This window comes from Callospermophilus lateralis, unplaced genomic scaffold (assembly GCF_048772815.1).
Source record: "Callospermophilus lateralis isolate mCalLat2 unplaced genomic scaffold, mCalLat2.hap1 Scaffold_1388, whole genome shotgun sequence".
In the NCBI taxonomy this organism is placed as follows: Eukaryota; Metazoa; Chordata; class Mammalia; order Rodentia; family Sciuridae; genus Callospermophilus; species Callospermophilus lateralis.
In genome coordinates, this window is record NW_027512542.1 from 46,923 (window position 1) to 65,809 (window position 18,887).

Consider the following 18,887-nt stretch of genomic DNA (forward strand, 5'->3'; position numbering starts at 1 on the left):
CAAACAAGACCGATCAGAAAAAAAAGAAGAAAGGGGGAGGGGAGTGTTTTCCATTAAAATAGAGCACCTGTACACTGCCCCTCCAAACATGTCCTCAAGGTATTGTCCACATGCACAGGCTTAAAGCTAAAAACCCTTGTTGTCTGTGTCAGAAGAATTAAAAGTCCTGGTGCAATGAGTGTTTGTTTTTGTTTGTTTGGATTTTGACTGTTTTTATTTTTATTTTTTGTTTTGATTTGTTTTTGTTTTTGTTTTTTTGTTTTTGTTTTTTTACTGGCGTCCTCCATTAAAACATTTACATAGGTAGGGATTTCTTTTGTGCTTTAATTCTCAGCAACTATGGAAATACTTCCTGGCAAAAATAGGAAACAGAACAACAGAGGAAAGAAAAGAAACATAAAGTTAGTGGTCATGAAGGATGATGCACTGGACAAGAGCGAAATTCTTTCCTGATCAGCAGGTCGCCTGTAGCCTTTGGGGTTTTTCCTTAAATTGTAAATTGTGCCCCAGCAGATCCCCGCTTTGGCATTGAAGGTGGAGTGGCATGTCTTGCTCTTTGCAATCAGAGAGATGAGTCACCAGGTTGAGTAGAAGGGGAGGGAGGGGAGGGTAAATCTACTCTCCTAAGAGAAAACGTGTAACACTTACTCATTTAATGACACTGGAAATGGAAAAGTGTCAGAGAATTTGCAATGTGGTGTGACATGTTCCTGGAGAAGGAGGAATTGCTACTTTAATAAAGTAAGCAGCCACTGTGCCATATACCCTGTGGAAATGATACTGAGAAGCAAATGACCCCAAAAATGCAGCATCTTAGATGCTTTGTAAGTAAACAGACAGGGTGGGGGGGTATGAATTTATTAGCATATGTCCCCCGTAAAAGAAAATGCATGGTGAAAACCGGATACCAGATGTGGCTGCAGGTGTTATTACCACCTACAACAGGAGCCAGTCATTGTATTTGAATTCCCCCTGAATGTCTCCACAGACCTGTCCCTTATCCATGTAAAAGAGAGGGTTCTGTTTCTGTTTACATGCTCATTTTTCCCCTAAAATAAAAGATTTAAAATCTTATGTAAAAGCCTTCTAGACAGTTTGGCGTTATGACATTAGAGTGAAGTGCCAACACTTATGTAATAATTTATTCTTCCAGGTCAGTAATGCAGGATCTAGATGTGAACATTTACAGCTTCAACTCCTGAGGCCAACAGACAAGAGGAACCCAGGAAAGAAATGGATCAGCAATGGTGGCTCCATGGATTTGTCTAACTTCCTGGAAACTTTCTTCTGCAATAAATAGTAGGACTCAGCAACTGAGCTTCAGACATGCTATACCTAGCTGCTTATCTCCCATGCTTACTTCACAGGTTGAGAGAGGTTACTGAAATGTGAAGTCCATTTTAAGGTATCTGATATGAGACAGTTGGGAAAAAAAAGGCATTTGTTGATTTTCTCTGTAATAATCTAATCCTGTAACTGGGCTCTCTTAGGATCCTCTCTCCCAAACTTTGTGTCTCTTGTCCTCAAGTTCTCAGGAACCAGTTTCTAGATAATTGCTACATAAAAAAATCTCTGGATGGTCACACTTGTCACTCTTATTATGTTCCTTCTTTGGTGGTACTCTTTGCCCTCCACAGGGTTGTCTATAGTTGGGCTGCCATGTTTTGCTCTGGTCCACTACACCTCGACCCCAACCCCTTGCCAGCCCTCAAGTCCACCGTCCCCAACCTCTGAGACCTCTCCTTCTTATATATTGCTCATAAACATTTGAAGCCCAGTGTTTTAGGGAGGGTTTTTGCAAAGGGGGAATTAATTAATGAGAGAGGGGAAAAAACTAAATAGAAGCAAGAAAGAGGCATCTTAGCTGTTTCTCTCAGGGAGTGTTAGAACAGAAGGAAGTGGTTATGTGAAGCCAGAAAGCAGTTAGAGGGAGAGTCAGACATTGGTTACAGAGGCTGAACAACTGATGACTACTGGGAATCATTTACCTACGAGCTGTGATTCTACCTTCTCATCTCTTAGCTGGCCAGGTCTTCTTAGTTCAGTCTGAGGGATATTGGGCCTGTTTTCAGTGTGACTGACTGGACTGATCATCTCTTGTTCTTTTTCATTATGCATCTGGGCATAAACATTAATCCCCAGGATCTTCCTAAAACATTAACAGAAACCATCACTGCTGTGCAAGGGAGAAGCACAACACTGCCATGTGTGCTTCGGAACCTGTCAGAAAGAGGGAGGGGGAAGAGGTAGGGGAGACCTGGATGGAGGGACACGCACCTTTTAAACTTGTAGATGACGAACACGGCCAGCCCCACAAACACCACCGAGAGCAGCATCAACATGGCGGATCCACTGTGGGTTGGAGTAAGGTCCACCAGTGGGGCTGTGGGAGGAAACAAGGAATCATCATAAGCAGAGACTCAGGCAGGTAAGACTCCATGAGAGACTCACACAGTTCACACACAGGCTTGGTGAGTGCCAGAAAGCCACATGGGAGGAACATACAAAGTACAAATCATACAGCTTATACATGTATGCACCTGAGCCTGTTCTAGCCCCCAGATGCTCCAATTGGCCTGACCAAGTACTGGAGCAATGAAGAGCAAAGACCCTGGAGCCAGACTGTAAGGATTCCAGCCATGCTCCACGACCTGCTAGCTGTAGAATCTTGGGCAAGTTACTCCATCTTAATGTGTTTCTGTGGTTAGAGGAGATGAATGGTCTATTCCTCTGTGGTCACAAAGATTAAATGAGTTAATGTACCTTATTATTAAGAACTCTATAAGGTTTGCTTTTATTTCTACAGCTGCTACTATTATTATTAATTAATACATGTCCTCCTTGAGTTAATGTTGGGATAATATCCTGATAAACTCATGGATAATACCATTGAAAATACAAGTCAAAATACATCTCGTAACTTGAACCTACCAAACATCACAACTTAGCTCAGCCTACCTTAAACTTGCACAAAACACTTACATTATCTTATGGTAGGGAAAAAAAATTATCTAACACAGATTCATCCCTGAGAGAAACAGCTAAGATGCCTCTTTCTTGCTTCTATTTAGTTTATTCCCCTTTCTCATTAATTAATTCCCCCTTTGCAAAACCCTACCTAAAACACTGGGCTTCAAATGTTTATGAGCAATATACAAGAAGGAGAGGTCTCAGAGGCTGGGGATGGTGGACTGGAGGGCTGGCAAGAGTTTGGGGAATAAGGTGTAGTGGACCAGATCAAAACATTCAACTATAGACCACCCTGTGGAGGGCAAGTCTGTGTTAGATGATTTTATATAACTTACTAAATACTGTACTGAAAGTTAAAAACTGAACACTGGTATGGGTAAAGCTCTTAAGTCCAACCATTTTAAGTCAGGGACCATCCATATTTATAATAATATAATGCTAATTGTTATTAAATTTTCCAATATTCTATATGCAAGCTTTTCCCACTAAGCAAAGCAGATAACCAGTAAAACCACCAATAGGAATATTTTTTTGTGAATTACCCAATCTCTTTTGCTCCTATTCTAGCAGTTGTAAGGACCAGAACTGGAAAGTGATGGTGCATGTTATATTTTTTGTGCACAACAAGGTGTGGAAAGCTAAGTGAATATTTTTCAAGGGCAGTCACTCTGATGCTGGGGAAGGTGTGACATGCAGAGGGCTCCATGACTTCATGAAGTCCTGACAACAAGCCCCTGTCCTTCAAATGCAGTGATTTCTCCTCCCAAAAATATAGCTTCTGCGAACACTAGTCTTCTCAAGTTTTCCCTGAAAGGGCACGCACACATGCAGTGTTGGAAAGCATCTCTCCTGACCTCCAAATCTTCTTCCACCTCAGGGTGAAACCTGTTGTACTTGTAATGACTTTGTTTACAATAAATTTCAACCCTCTCAAGAACTGACATTCTGCAAATCTGGCACAGCTCCAGCCTGAGCAACAATCCACATGAACCTCGTGGAAGCCAGCATGTTGACCTTTACCTTCCATCAATTTAAGCAGAATCTGATGCCCAGAAATGCAGGTGACCTTTAAGCACCATTTTCGGTGGCTTGTTTCTGTTGAGAGCCGAGAGGTCAACATTCTGGTCATCAAGGTAAAAACGTTCAAGAATAAGTGACTGCAATATTAATGGTCTCAGTAGAGACCCTCGGCTGCTTCTGTACTGTCTGGTTTTTATAAGATTACATCACTGTCACTCAGTGGCCACCACTAGAAAGTATAATTCATGTCACCACCCAGTTCAGTGTAAAACGAAAGCCAAGCCTTCTTCTTTCTCTTAGTGAGTTTAGTAGTATTGGCTCACTGAATATAAGGAAGCTCCCTGCTCTTTTCTCTTCCTCTAAGTCAAGCAGCACTTAATTAAGCTGTGAAATAGCTGTGTTGGCGTGTGTGAGAAGATGGGTGCAGCCCTATTCGTGTGGAACACCCAAGGAAAATTCGCTTTCCATGTGAAATAAGAAAATAAAGCCTCAGTGCCATCAGCCAAGTCCAGGAACACTTCAGAATTAGCACTACGGTTGCTGGGATATCATCAGGCAGGAGAATACCTTCCATTTATCATGGACAAAATCTCCATTGATTTTCACTAATGAAATGGGGACAATGATCCTTATTGTGTAGATAAGAACAGAGAAGTTCTCCTTGGTTCCTGTCACTCCAAAGACTTGGAACTAATAAACAGAAGCACACATACTTGAATCCAAGTCATCACAGATACACATACACACACATGCTATATACTCAGGCTGCTGGGAGATAATTAGAAATTTAAAAAGATATTTATGAATATGGGCATTGGGACTAAAACTATATAGTACAGGAAGAAATAACAAGTGACAAGCTAAAATTTTGTTTTAAAAGGAACAGTTAGAATCCTAGATCATACACTTTTAAACGTAGATGGCATGTATACATATGCATTAATGTTTGTGGGTGTGTGCATGTGTGTGTGTGTGTGGCTGTGTGTATGTAGAGAGAGAGAATAGAGAAATTAATCCTAATGTACTCATTGTTTAAGTCTCAGCAGCCATCAACTGACAGCCAATCTTATTTTCTCTTCACCACCATCTAATCTCCACAGTCTCAACCACTGGATTATTTTGAAGCAGCTTCTATCATACAATTTCATCATCTGCAAATCTAAAAGATAAAATCTCTCTCCTCTCTCTTCATTATCAGGAAACCATCATCATATTGAAAACTAGATATTTGCAAGGTAATCTTCTAAGGCAAACCCTTCATCTGTCAGGTAATAAATCAAGGTCTAGAGGTGGTTAGAGTCAAGAGTATTTAAACTTCCTAGCCTGGAAGTGAGCTCTGTCAGCATAGCTTCTTGGTGCCACCAAGAAGAAGACACAGTTTACTTGAAGGGGTGGCATCTAAAATAAATGAAAAACTAAGAGGAAATTCCTTGGCTAGGTCCTCACTAACACATATGAAAGCAAACTTACATATGCAATAATGCACATGCACGCGCGGGCACACACACACACTAGAACTTTACCGCCCATCTTTGCCTTCCTCCTCCCATCTCTCTTCCCATCACAAGGTTAAATCTTTTAATCCTAAACCATTCACACTCAAATTGTGGTTCTTAAGGAAACAGTGTTAACACTGTTAGCAATTAGCACATTTGTGTGGGAAAAGCAGCTTTTGACCCCCCTCCCAATTTCCAAAACTCATGCTATCCCCTCTCTCTCTCCTCACTTAGTCAATTCTCAGAGGCAGCAAGTGGGACACAGCAGACAGCAGTGGAGAGGGATTGAGTGCCACTGCCCTCTGTGTTTCGTGGGTGACTTCTGCTTGTTGATGTGTGCCTGGATATAAACGGTTTTTTACTGCTCCACACAACAGCGGCTGCATATCTTAGTTTGCCCAATACTTAGGTGCGTTTCTGTGTGTTTTGCTGAGGAATGGAAAGTGGTGATAAATGGGTTTTGGCTTGTTGTGTGGAATTAGCATAGATTAATCCCTCCTCAATTGCAGCCTAAACAAAGTAGATGTGCAGGAGGAAAAGTGCTGAGCAGTTTTTTTCCCCCATTATAAGCGCACAGAGCAAAACACAGATACAAGTACTGCTCCAAGTGACTCAACATTTCTAAGCCCCAAAGCTGGCACACACCATTTGAAAAATCCTATGAGGATCTTAGCAATGCTTTGAATGATTATATTCTATTTATAAGGATCTGAGCTGATTATCCTAATAGGGATGCTCACATTAATAAACACATCTTCTTGTAAAAAAATTATTGACATATATAGTCACAGTTGCACATCTGAGAGTAAATTTGAAACTCCCTATTTGGGGTTAAGTAACTGATAGAGTCCCATTTGGGAATCAGATCCTGGTTTTGCTACTTCAGGCTAAGGGACTTCAAATTACACTCAGTTTCCTCATTTGCAGAATAGAGATAAAAATCATGTTTGGTGTAGTAAGTTGTAAGAATAAAATGAGATGGGATTTACAAAGCACTGTTACAGCTTCTGGCACACAGTACATGCCTAATATTTTTACCCTGTCATTATTACTGTCATGTGTCTGAAAGTGTATTCTGTAGAAAAATAGTGCTAGAGAGTTCCATGGTGAACTAGTTTTGGAAAATAGCAAACCCCCTTCTGAAGATTTATGATGCACATTAAGACATCAGAGGTTTGCATGCCTGCAGGAAAGGAACTCCTTTACCTTTCCTATAGTTTTCCACCAATTCATCAGACCAGTTTCCCACAAAGTGCTTGCCTCACCCTGAGAACCACTGTCCCTTGTACTGCAGCTTTGCCCCTTTCCTTACTTGATTTTCAAGTTCTGAAATCAAGGACATGGTAGCATAACCCAGTGAATCCAGGCAAAAATCCATGGTGGCTACCTTGTGTTCCCTCTTCTTCTATTAAAGGCATCATCTTGGAGAACTTCTACCTGCACTATGATTCTGAAACTCTCAGCTACTACTATATATTTCTAACCCAAGAACTGGTGCTGTCAAGAAGTCAAAAGACTTCTTGGTTTTCTTTTACCCTCTCCCACCTCCCAAAGCACACCCAAGTCCAACTTGTAGAATGGCAATATGAAAATCCATGTGATCTGGAACTTTTGGGGGGAAATTAAGGTGGTGTTGTAATACCACAGAGAAAGCTTTCCTAGAGTGTAAAATGGGCATAAAAACTCATGCTCACTTGGCCAGTGGACTTCTCTCCAGTTCAAATTCAAGCCCAACTGTGATGGTCTTAATGACTGCTGTACCATATTGGGATAAAGCTGTGGGACCACTAGACAGAATAGATGGGAATTGCCAGGGAAGTTGGCTAAGTAAGTAACTGGGAGTCTGGTTGACTGAGGCAGCTTAGGTTCCTCTGAACTTTGCCAAAACCCAGTTCAGCATCAATGGTCATATTGTAGGAAAACAAAATTTAAGCTAACCAGTCACAAATTACCATCCAATCTTTAATCAAGGGCTTCTGACTGGAATAATCCAATAAGGCTACTCCTCCACTTCATCCAGTCACATTATTTTCTTTGTCTTGCTTCAACATTCCACCCATGAAGGCCATTCCCAAGTGCCCCTTGGGGGATCCCCAAACTTTTGTCTATCTAACTCTACCTCTTCAGTATTTGAAGAGTGCTTCAGTTTGTCTTTTAATAGTTTCAATGATTTGTGAAGTATTGTATGGAAATTAAACTGGGGATTAGTCTTCAGAAGTATCCTGTCAGAGAGAGCTGAGGTCACTTGACTGAGTAAAGACAATCATGAGTCATGAGAACCTCCAAGAACAAACCTCATCATAATGAATAGACAGGTCTTTGGTTTTTTTACGGTTGAAAGACAATGAGTAACCAGAAGGATGAAAGTTATATTCCACTTATGTGTGAAGTGTCAAAATGTATTCTATTGTCATGTATAATGAATTAGAACAAAAAAAAAACACCCCCCCCACACACACACAGGCACGCGTGCATGTGCATATACACAAAGAGATTCAATGAGAAACCCTTGTTACTCTATAAATTGTTTTTCAAAATGTAGTTTATGAATTTCTTAATCAGAATTACCTGGACTGTGGGAAATCAGATCCTTATGCTGCAATGGAGAAAAAAAATTTGAATGATAGGACTTGGATATGATTTGAGTGTGTCCCACAGGGTTATAAGTGTTAAATTTAATCCCCATTGTGAGTTATTAAGGCAGTAGAAATTTAAAATGACTATGGTGGTTAGAGGTGGGGCTTTTCATTAGTGATCAGAAGTAGGTGATCACTAGAATAAAGCTCCCATGAGTGAGTACTAATGGCTTTATAAGGAGAGAGGGAGACCAAAGAATACAGACATATACATATGCTCCATGTCCACTTTCATTCTCTACCAGCAAGAAGGCTATAATCAGATGTGAGTCTTGAACCTCCAAAACTGTGAGCTTAATAAACTTCTTGACTTTATAAAGTCACCCAGTCTCAAGTATTTCATTACAGTTATGCAAAATTGACTAATATGATCTCTGAGACTAAGTCTCCAAAATCTATATTTACATATGAGTGTGTGTATATACATATATGTGTGCGTGTGTGTGCATTTGCATATATATACATAAATGACTATTATGTACAATCAGTTGAGACTTATCACTCATAAAATTATCTAGCCCATATCTTTAGGGCATACCTGACTTTCATATTTTCTAGGTCATGAAAACCAAACCAAACCAAACCAAAAGTATCTCTTTGTTGCTATTAGTAGCTGAATATGACTATGGCTCTCAGAGTTTTCTAAAAATTACCTATAAACATTTCAAGTCTCCCCTTAGTGAATTGTCAGCCTCATGGGCACTGACTACATTGCTGGCTCAATTTTCTAACACTCTGTGTCCAGGCCTTGTACAATGAGTTTGAAGCTTCTCCCACCAAGAGGTAAAATCTGTTTCTTTCACCCCTTGAGTCTGGGTTACCATGACAACATGCATTTGACAATGGAATGTAACAGCAGTGATGGTGTGCTCATCATGTGTTTGAAGACCTGTGTCCTGTTCTCTGTCCCTCTTGGAACACTGCCATGGTGCGCAAACCCAGAACAGTCTCCTAAAGGATGAGAGGCCACGTGGAGGACAGTTTAGTCATCCCAACCAACGCCAATCTAGAGCAGTCACTATGCAGCTACTCTTTCCCACGTGGGACAGCCCAGCCAAGATCAAGGAGGTCATTAAATGGTAGCAGGAAGAACACAGACAAGACCAGAAGAATCGCCCAGCTGATCCACAGACTCAGAAGCAACAATAAAAGCTTATTTTTAAGATGCTGACCTTTTAGGTGGTTTGTTACAAAGCCACGCCTACTTCCTCTCCTTAAAATTCTCTTTCAACTAGTTAAAATCCAACTGGCAAGTCTCACCACTGGGTTCCACATTATCCAATACTTGGTAAGAAATTGGTAAGGCAGGTTAAAAATAAACCCATCTTAAAGAGAACACTTTAAGAATAAAGGAGTATTAGAGCTTGTACTGACAAATAGGTATTATCCAGGACAGTCCGATCACTTTAGGTATAAGAAACTTGGTTAATATCTGAAGACTAGCTGGACCTAGGTTCTGGATTCTTCTCTTTACGTGTTTTCTCATTTTTTTCCCCCAGACCAGCGCTTCCTAGTTGCCTCCTCATGGCTGGTCAACTCAGGCCAGTTACCCTGATCAGTTCTTTTATGAGCTCAGGTAATTGAAAAAAATGAAAAAAAAAAAAAAAAGACGATGATGACAAAAGAATCTATTAGAAGCTGAGGAATAGCTCCATTGCTTATCTTTGATAGATTTATGAAAACATCACATTCATTTCATCACGCTGGGATAAGGGATCTATTTAGATCTCTGAGCACCTGTGATTATTCATCTTAACAGCATAATGATTTCATAATTGTCAAAAGCCACGTTTGCATATATCTGTGAAACAACTGAATTATTTGAAGAAGAAAACAATTAATTTTAGGAAAAACAAAATGAAGAACAAATACTATCACTATTCAGTTACTCACAAGAGACCTTTAAATGATCACTGTGTAGATAATAAGGCAACCAGAGACTAAATAGAGAAATGTATTGGCTGTGGAAGTTTCACTAGTACTAATTCCATTCCTAAGTGGAAAATGTTATGGGAACAATTTATTTCACTTTACATTTCAGAGCTCCACAACAACCATTTGACAGTAGCATCTGTAATGCTGTGACTTAGATGACATTGTAGGGTTCAAAGCTTCTTGACAAATGCCAGTTCTATCCTCACACAGGAAGTGTCTTTCTCAATAGGAAGCCGGAGGGCAGAATTCATGAGTTGGACAACCTAGGTTGAAATTTGGAGCTGCTAATGCTCCACCCTTACTTATCACATGTCCAGTGGCATCGACTGAAGCCTGGAAATATTAATTCTCTAATATCTCTGTGATAATATCTTTTTATTACACCCACAAAAGAAATTAAACCAGTCAGCAAAACCATGGAAGCCAAGATGACACAAGATAACAGTTTTATTACAAAACCCACACATACCCTTGACAAAGGACAGTTATCCTAAATGTAACTGCTTAAAAAAGGCAACTGATAGGCAGTATGAGTGACATTACTGTGCAATTTTTAATATATATTTTATTTAACCTGAGATTTGAGGCTCTTCCTTTGAGAAATATTAACCTTTGTTTCTTTTTTTTTTTTTAATCACGTGTGTCCAAAATTCCAGGAGAACAATGACCTGTCTGGAAAGCTAAGGGTAGGACAGCATCCTTATTTTGAAGTATGTGTAGGGATCCAGTGAGATGTGGATTTATCATTCATTTTCTGCTCCTATTAGCATATGAATATTATCTAGATAATATCATTTGTTCAACTCTCATAAAACTCACGGCTATTCAATTATATCTGCCACTAAGATTCTCACTCATACTTTAATCATTTTTCAACAGCTTCACGGCCACAGCGCTTGGCTGGCCTTTGCCATTCCTCTAGATTATAGATAGAGCACATCCCAGATTTGGAGGCACATTTCATTTTGCTCCCCGTCATCTACCTTTCTGCCAATTACACTGTCTCCAACTATGCCAGGAAATTCAATTTCAATGTATATTAATAATTTTCTCTCATAGTTAATATCACAGCCCCTTCTTATTTCTCTGTTTGAGTGGATTACTAGTTATAAATCAGATTCATTGATGGAGATGGTGCCAACACCTTCCCTTGTTTTGAAGATGGATTTTCATTTGTAGAATGCTTTCCAACAGTGGTTATTGAGGCTGGTGAAAGTGATGGCTGTATAAGCATGATTTGGGAAACTTGCTAAAAAAATGCAGATTCCTGGATATCATCCCTTGAGAACTCCTGGGATGCTTCACTGAATGCAGTGAGGTCTGAAAATTCTCTTTTTTCAAAGTTTCATAAGTTTACTGAAATGTGCTTGGGTTTGAGAATAAATGATTTACAACAGATATCTCCTACCATAGGTTAGAAATAGCTTTTCCAACAATAGAACTGGTTTTCACTCATTCTAATTGGGTAGAAGGAATGTGTCAGCCCTTTTCTTACTAGTCATTCTGCACTGGAGTATCACCACTCAGATTTTAGTTCATTTGCCCAATAAACAACTTTTGAGAAATGCCTATAATCCCTGAAAAGTTATTGTTTACAGTTTAGTGTGGATTAATCTAGTTAGACTTTTGCCTACTCAAATAAAATGTCAGTGTGACCCCTTTCTTGCTGTCTCTTTATCTCATGCAGAACCATTATCTGTTCTATGGTAGAAGAATCAACACATTTTTATGCCACTTCCCAATGTCCCTGACCCCAGTCAAATATAAAGACTAAATTTATTCATGAACATGACTGCCCACAAAAACAAAGATTGTGGTTTGATGGAGCTTGAAAGATTTGTACCAGCAAATTAGGGCTTTAATTTACCACCTGTCAGCAGATTCTCCTCACCTAAAAATCTGGTAGGTGGTGGTAAATTTGAACTCAAAGTTGAATGTATTTTCAGGTCCTGATATTCTCACATGAGTTTTCAAGCTCTGATTTCTAGCTTCCTGATGGGGTGTTTCACTTATGTGCTTTATGACATCAAACCCAACATAAACCACCAAACTTATCTTCTTTGAAAACCAAGAAAGAGGCTTCTCCTGCTAGATCCTCATTGCCATCAAATAAATTACCATCTCTTGACATATGGGGTTGAAAACATCTATGTTATAAAGAGAAAGGATTGTGGACCATTACTCAAACATTATTTTTTTAAAAATTCTTTCTTGTACTTCTTTTTCTTTTCCCCACATTTATCATGTTTTACTATCTCCAACCTACACTAATGAGATTCCTCACTAGTACACATGGATGAGGGTCAATAAAGTTTATGATACACTGGCATATTTGTGTTCCTTGAATTTTTGCACCCTTCCCCTTTGTCATAATTTACTTACAATAAACACACCAACTATGAATATTTGACAGCTCATGTTTAGATGCCCTGAACCACATAAAACAGTTCATAATTGGATGCATAAACCAGTTGTTGCTGCAACTTTGTTCAAATAGCCTCTCAACCCGGCAGGCTTATTGCCTCTCCTTTGGGTGAACTTCCATTCAACCTAAAGTCTCATCCTTACCCAACCTTCTGCAACTAATATATTTTTTTATTCTTTGTAGTTACAATTAGTGAATGTTCATGTACTAGCACCTGTGCTTCAAGTCTAGCCAGTATAGAGTGAATGAGAGTCCTAATTCATTTCATGACCTCTGAGAAACCACAGGTTTAAAGTAATAATTGCAAAACTAGGGCTAGAGTCATGTGAGGAATAAGATCATACATCTCAAGTTACCAGAAGCAATGAAACAACTTTTGGGATTTCATGAATATTTTCTTAATGGATGGGATTTTTTCTTCCACAAGTACTTATAGAAACCAAATGGTTTGAATCAGAGTTTTCCAGAATCACTGGAAAACATTCCCCTTAAAATGACTTCACTGCACTTAAGATATATTATTCAAGTTGAGTTGCATGCCTGTGACCCCAGTGGCTCAGGAGTCTGAGACAGGAAGATTCTGAGTTCAATTTTGGCCTCAGCAATGTAGCAAGGTCCTAAGCAATTCATTGAGAACTTATCTCTAAATAAAATTTTAAAAAAGGGATGGGGATGTGGCTTGGTGGTTGAGTGCCCCTGAGATAAATCACCCGTACCAAAATAAATAAATAAATAAATAAATGCCATACTTTTATATATGTGTGTATATATACACACACATATATATGTAATATATGTATATATACACATATGTGTAATTCAGAAGGGCAAGGAAAATGCATAAGTGAGAGAGAGAGGGAAGGCAAGGGAAATGTCACAAAAAATGTTGGTTTGGTAAGGTGAGGTTGGTTCCATAACAGGTATGTGACCTGGAGCCCCATCATGATGTAACATTGATTTCTGATATTGGAAACTCTCCTGTATGGGAGCAGAACATAGAATAAGGGTTAATAAGTTGTACTTGATTCACTCTCTTTCAGCAACAGCCTCTTGGTGGTCCTTCTTTGAGTCCTTCTCAGACCTATTTTTCTAGGACACAAAAATCTAGAGAGCATGAATCTAATTTTCCTTCAACCTGCCCATTCCCAATGCTTGCCACATATAATTAATGCCATATGGAAAAATGAGGTGGATTTCCCCTGGATGCTTATTGGATAAATATATGCAAGTCTCCACAAACCAGTTGTTTTGTGACAGGGAATATGATTCCCAACTGAATAAGTTGGATCTAAAGACTAACTGAGAGAATGAGATTTTGACTACATTGCTAAAGTTATACATTCATTACACATCTAATTGCTACCAAAGTAATATGTACTTGCTATGTACAAGTTCTCTGCTAGGTACAATGATGAAGACAATATAAAGATACAATGAACCACACCCACAGGATTTAAATAAGAATGATGAAAATCATGGTAACAATTGGTCATGACCATTATCATCAGAAAGATATAGATTTAAAAGTACATGTGAGTTCAGACCAGGGGAAGATATTATTTAGGTAAAGCTCTCTGGAAAGTTTCTATGTGAATATTGACATTGAGCTGAGCCTTAAAATACAAATAGAATAAGGGGATGAAGAAAGATGAAGAAGTTGGGAAAAATATTCCAATCAGGGATAGCATAAGCAAAGATACACTTTGGTCAAAACACTGGTGCTTCCAGTCCAATTCCCACATGATGGTTTTTACTCCCTTTCCAACTCTCTGGATTATTCTGTAATGTCCCAGACTTTGTCTGCTAAACATGGTCACTGGCAGCCACAAAGTCAGAAATGCCTAAGGGAGCCACTGAGGTCATGTTCCTCAAACTTATTGATAACATGTTTCTCATCTCTTTCCTATTCGCATGCAATTTCAAATCTCTCCTGCAAAGAGAATTTCTTAAACATTTTTCTGACATGTAGGAGGAAACCAGCAAAACCAATCTTGGATGATTCTCAGGTATCTGCAAATGCTTATCTTGTATTCTCATGAAAGAAAACAGGGAACGGAATTTAAAAACCAAAATAAGGCTAGTGAATTCCCGAAAGGAGACATTTCTTTTTCCCTTGGAGACAACCCAAATTATGAATTGCCGTCTCAATGGCAACAGACTCTGGCTTGAACATTTTTAAAACACGACTGCTGAACATCTGCTAAGCAATTAATGGAATGCAGCAGCATGTTATAATGGTCCCTGGGAAGGTATTAGCGATCCTGCTTATGAGACATGAAATGTTGCAAACAGTGGTCCTTTTCTTAAAAAAAAACAAAACAAAAAAAAAAACCATTTTCCCTCCCTACAAGGGAGATGAAACGGAAAAGAAGGTGAAGTGAAGTGAGAATTCTTCCTCACTCTTCCTCCTTTTCTTCAGACTTCCTCCTGCTTCTCTTCTAGGCACCCAAAAATGAATATGTTCATTTCAAATTAAAAGAAATTGTGGCAAAACCAGGTGCTGTGGTGCATGCCTGTAATCTCAGTGGCTTGGGAGGCTGAGTGAGAGAGGAGGATTGTGAGTTCAAAGCCAGCCTCAGAAATGGTGAAGCACTAAGCAACTCAGTGAGACCCTGCTCTAAATAAAATACAAAATAGGGCTGAGATGTGGCTCAGTGGCCGAGTGCCCCTGGCTTCAATCCCTGGTACCAAAGAAAAAGAAAATAAAGAAAGAGAGAAATTATGGCAATTATCTCATCCCACAAATCCTTCATTCAAAGTGTCAGTCTTTTCATGTGTGAAAGGAGAACTCTCTCTATTGTCTTTGGTAGATAGAGTCTAACACCTGTTTAAATATTTTTTGTATTGTTTTTCTAAATCAGATAGCTAGTTCTAACTTAGAATCAATCTCAAACAAAAAGCTGAATCCTCTTAAATTTGGCTTCCTTGTTTCAATTGTTGAAAAGTGCTAATCTTGACACAAGTCTTGGCCAAACCAGTCTCAGTTAATTACCAAATTCTTAAATTCCTATTTTTCAACTTGGTCCCAGCTCTAACCCAATTCTTCTTGCATGAACATTTTTTAAAATAGCATTTAATATTTCAAATCCCCCCCAATAATCTGAGCAATATTTGGCACATAATAAAAAAATAATAAGTCAAATGAAAATCAAACAGAAATAATAAACTATGGGAGAGAACTATGAGAGAAAGAAGAATGACGAAATGTTGGCGTACCTCCAGAGTTGAAGAATTGGAAACATGAGGCTAGCTGTCTATCCAGCTTGACTTAGGATGCTCCCCCTTTCAATAGATAATTCTGATAAAAGGAGGGTTTTCTGATAAATCACACCAGTGCAGAGCACAACATACAGCCTGAGAATGTTATTCAGAAGCTGAGTATGCTATAAAGCGAATTTTAGACCACAAAGGATGGACTAGATAGTGATCCCTTAAAATGGAGTTCAGTATGGAATATCAGGTTCAGTTGCTCTTCAACCTCTAAATTCATAGGGAGTAAGTAGCTCCAGTGGCCACAGGAGAGGATTATGAGATCTAGTCTGCTTTCTGAAAAGAATAGAAAATTTAATTAAATAAGTTTCACACCTCTTTTCAAAGGTCTGGTCTTTCCCTTTGACAGGGTCACTAGCCAGAGTCCTGGGACACAGAAACTGACCTGCTGTTAGGTGAGCTGCATGGACCAGAACTTGGACCTCAGGCTTCAATTCAAAGTGCACTGAGTTTTGGTTGAGTTTATGGATCAGTACTTCTGATATCTGAAAGAAGAAGTGTTATAGTTAGTGCTACCAAAACTGTTATCACTGACCATGAATAAAAATGCTGAGAAATATTACTATTCTTATTGAGGTATCCCAACATTATACCTGTAAATTGTATAAGCAAGTTTTAAATGATTTTGAGTTATATTCTGGAGTATGTAGATAGAACTATTTTTAAGAATGACCAGACTTTACATCCTGATTGCTAAAAAACAAAATATTAGCAAATAAGATCATTTCTACTTTTAAAACTTACCCTGTGTTACCTTAGAGAAGTCACTCTTAGTTTTCTCAGAAAGCATTTGTTATGCATAAGGACTTAAAGGAAGTAGATAAAAACTTCTTTTTTGTTATAATTATTTTTTATGTTATGCTGGGGGTCAATCCTAATGTCTCACATGTGCTAGGCAACCACTCTACCACTAAGCCACAACCCCAATATACACATTCTGGTAAGATTCATGAGATTTCATTTGCCTTTCCTTTCCTCCCCCAAACTGTACCCCATGGCTCTCCCAGACAAGGTACTTTGAGGGTACTACTGAATGGTACATAAAATTCTTATGAAATAATAAATTGTATAGTTGAAACAATGTGTATTCACAAACACAAAATGTAACCAACAGGGGCAGTGATCTTATTTGCTCCTAGGGCTGGCACATGAACTGGACAGAAACGTAGAATTCTGGACCATGGAATATTGAACCTGACCATGGGGTGCCAAACTTAGTTTTGGTAAATATTACAATGCAAAGTTTACAGATATGGTAAAATTGTATTCATTTGTTTAGAGTAGACTTTTACCCAGTTTTGCTTATACTTTTGAAGAATTTATGCAAAGCTATGAGGGATAATCACGCTCCTATTTTTTTTATCTGGTATCCTTATCTATTTTTAATAATCTGTTTTAATCATAAAGTTCATATTTTATTTGATACACTATTTAAATGTTAATTGATGTTTTCTGAGAATCATTATGCTGGTAAAATTCTTCATTTCCCCTTTTTTTTTCAATTTATCAAGCTTCATTTTCTCCACAGAGTTGCCAAAATGACACTTTTGATCTCTTTAATAATTAAACAGGGCCTGATGGCTTAGTTTGGCAGCAGAGACCCTTAAAGAATGCCCTGGTTGGCAATAGAACTAAATTGCCCTGAAGATGAACTTCTCTGCTGAATAACAGGAGCCTGGGATAATTCTCCATGCACTATGGATGGACACCTGGGATCTTGAGTAATACCAGTACATCAAATGCTCTCATTTGGCAAACCACAGAGAAAAATTAGACTTTTAAAACTATGTTGAAAACAACTTTTTCCTCTCTATTAAGATACTCCTTTTCTTGAGTACTGACAATCTTCCAGAATGGTTCCAGTTTATAGGAGGAATGGATTTCTAATCAATAATCTATCAAATGGATTACCTATATGTCCTGTAAGTTCCTTTCCTACCTTATTCTTTTCTCTTTTTAAACATTATTGGGATATTATTTTTATTATATTTTTATGTGATGCTAGGGATCGAACTCAGTACCTCACATGAGCTATGAAAGCACTCTACCACTAAGCCGCAACCCCAGTCCTCCTATCTTATTCTTATCATCCAATTGATAGGGTCTTGATAGGAATCTGACAATGGTTCTTTAATAAAGGTTTGTCTGTGAGATACAAACATGCACATATAATAATGTTTAATATACATATATATATATGAACATATGTAATTACATAAAAATTATTTTAACTCAATATGAAAGACTTGTCATAAGCAAGTTAAAAGTTTACCTTTTTATGTAGAAATTATCACAAACAAAAGAGAACAATGTACTTGTAAGAGAAAGACTTTCCTCTTTCAACCAGGTGAAGCTATACTCATTTCTTATCCCTGTAAATGTTTTTCCTCAAGAGAGAAAAATAAATAAGCAAAGGATAAAATAGATTTTATCAGAACTGCATGCTTCTCATTTATAATCTTCAGGAAACTCCGTTCTGAAAATGATTAACTTCCTAGATGTGTTTGGTTCCTAGCATTGCTTCATTGGTTTGTTCTGTATCATTTACAAAACTAAGCAGGCTGTGCAAAAATCATCAGGTAGCAGAAAGTATATTTCATGTATTTAACTTGCATCAAAGGACATTCAATAAAGAACACATACTCTGTGGGAAAGAAATTGTGCATAAGAAACAAAACTAAGTTAAATTTACATTCCATACAAGAATAACCTCAATTAGAACCATGTACTTTTCTACTCAAATAAATTACTGTGAGACTGTTGACAGATTTTGACAACATTTTAAATATTTACTATGTTACTTGGAGAAATGCATATCTTTGATTGTTTGCATCAGATCATGAGCTGGTTGCATATATTTTTAAGAATATTATATGTGCATTGAGCACTTTATTTTGATAAAATTGCTTCTTTCTGGCTGTTATTCCTAATACTACATGTCTGGTGTCTATGTGGAGTGGAACACAGAGATTACTGGACAGACCTAAGTTTACCCAGTTCATATTTGAAGAATTGAGACTAGACTTCAGCTTTGTTTGACCCGTAATCTAGAGAATTTTCATTTAAAAAAAAAGTCTGTGAACAAGTTGACAAAGACAGCCAGAGATATGTAGAGAAAGTTCTGGCTAAGTGGGC

The 18,887-nt window shown here is 38.2% G+C and overlaps 1 pseudogene; it reads right to left on the reverse strand.

Moving 5' to 3' along the window:
- Positions 1–1,980: 1,980 nt before the first annotated feature.
- The window catches only part of LOC143388123 (VPS10 domain-containing receptor SorCS1-like), an 81,731-nt pseudogene continuing 64,824 nt past the window's right edge, over positions 1,981–18,887 (reverse strand).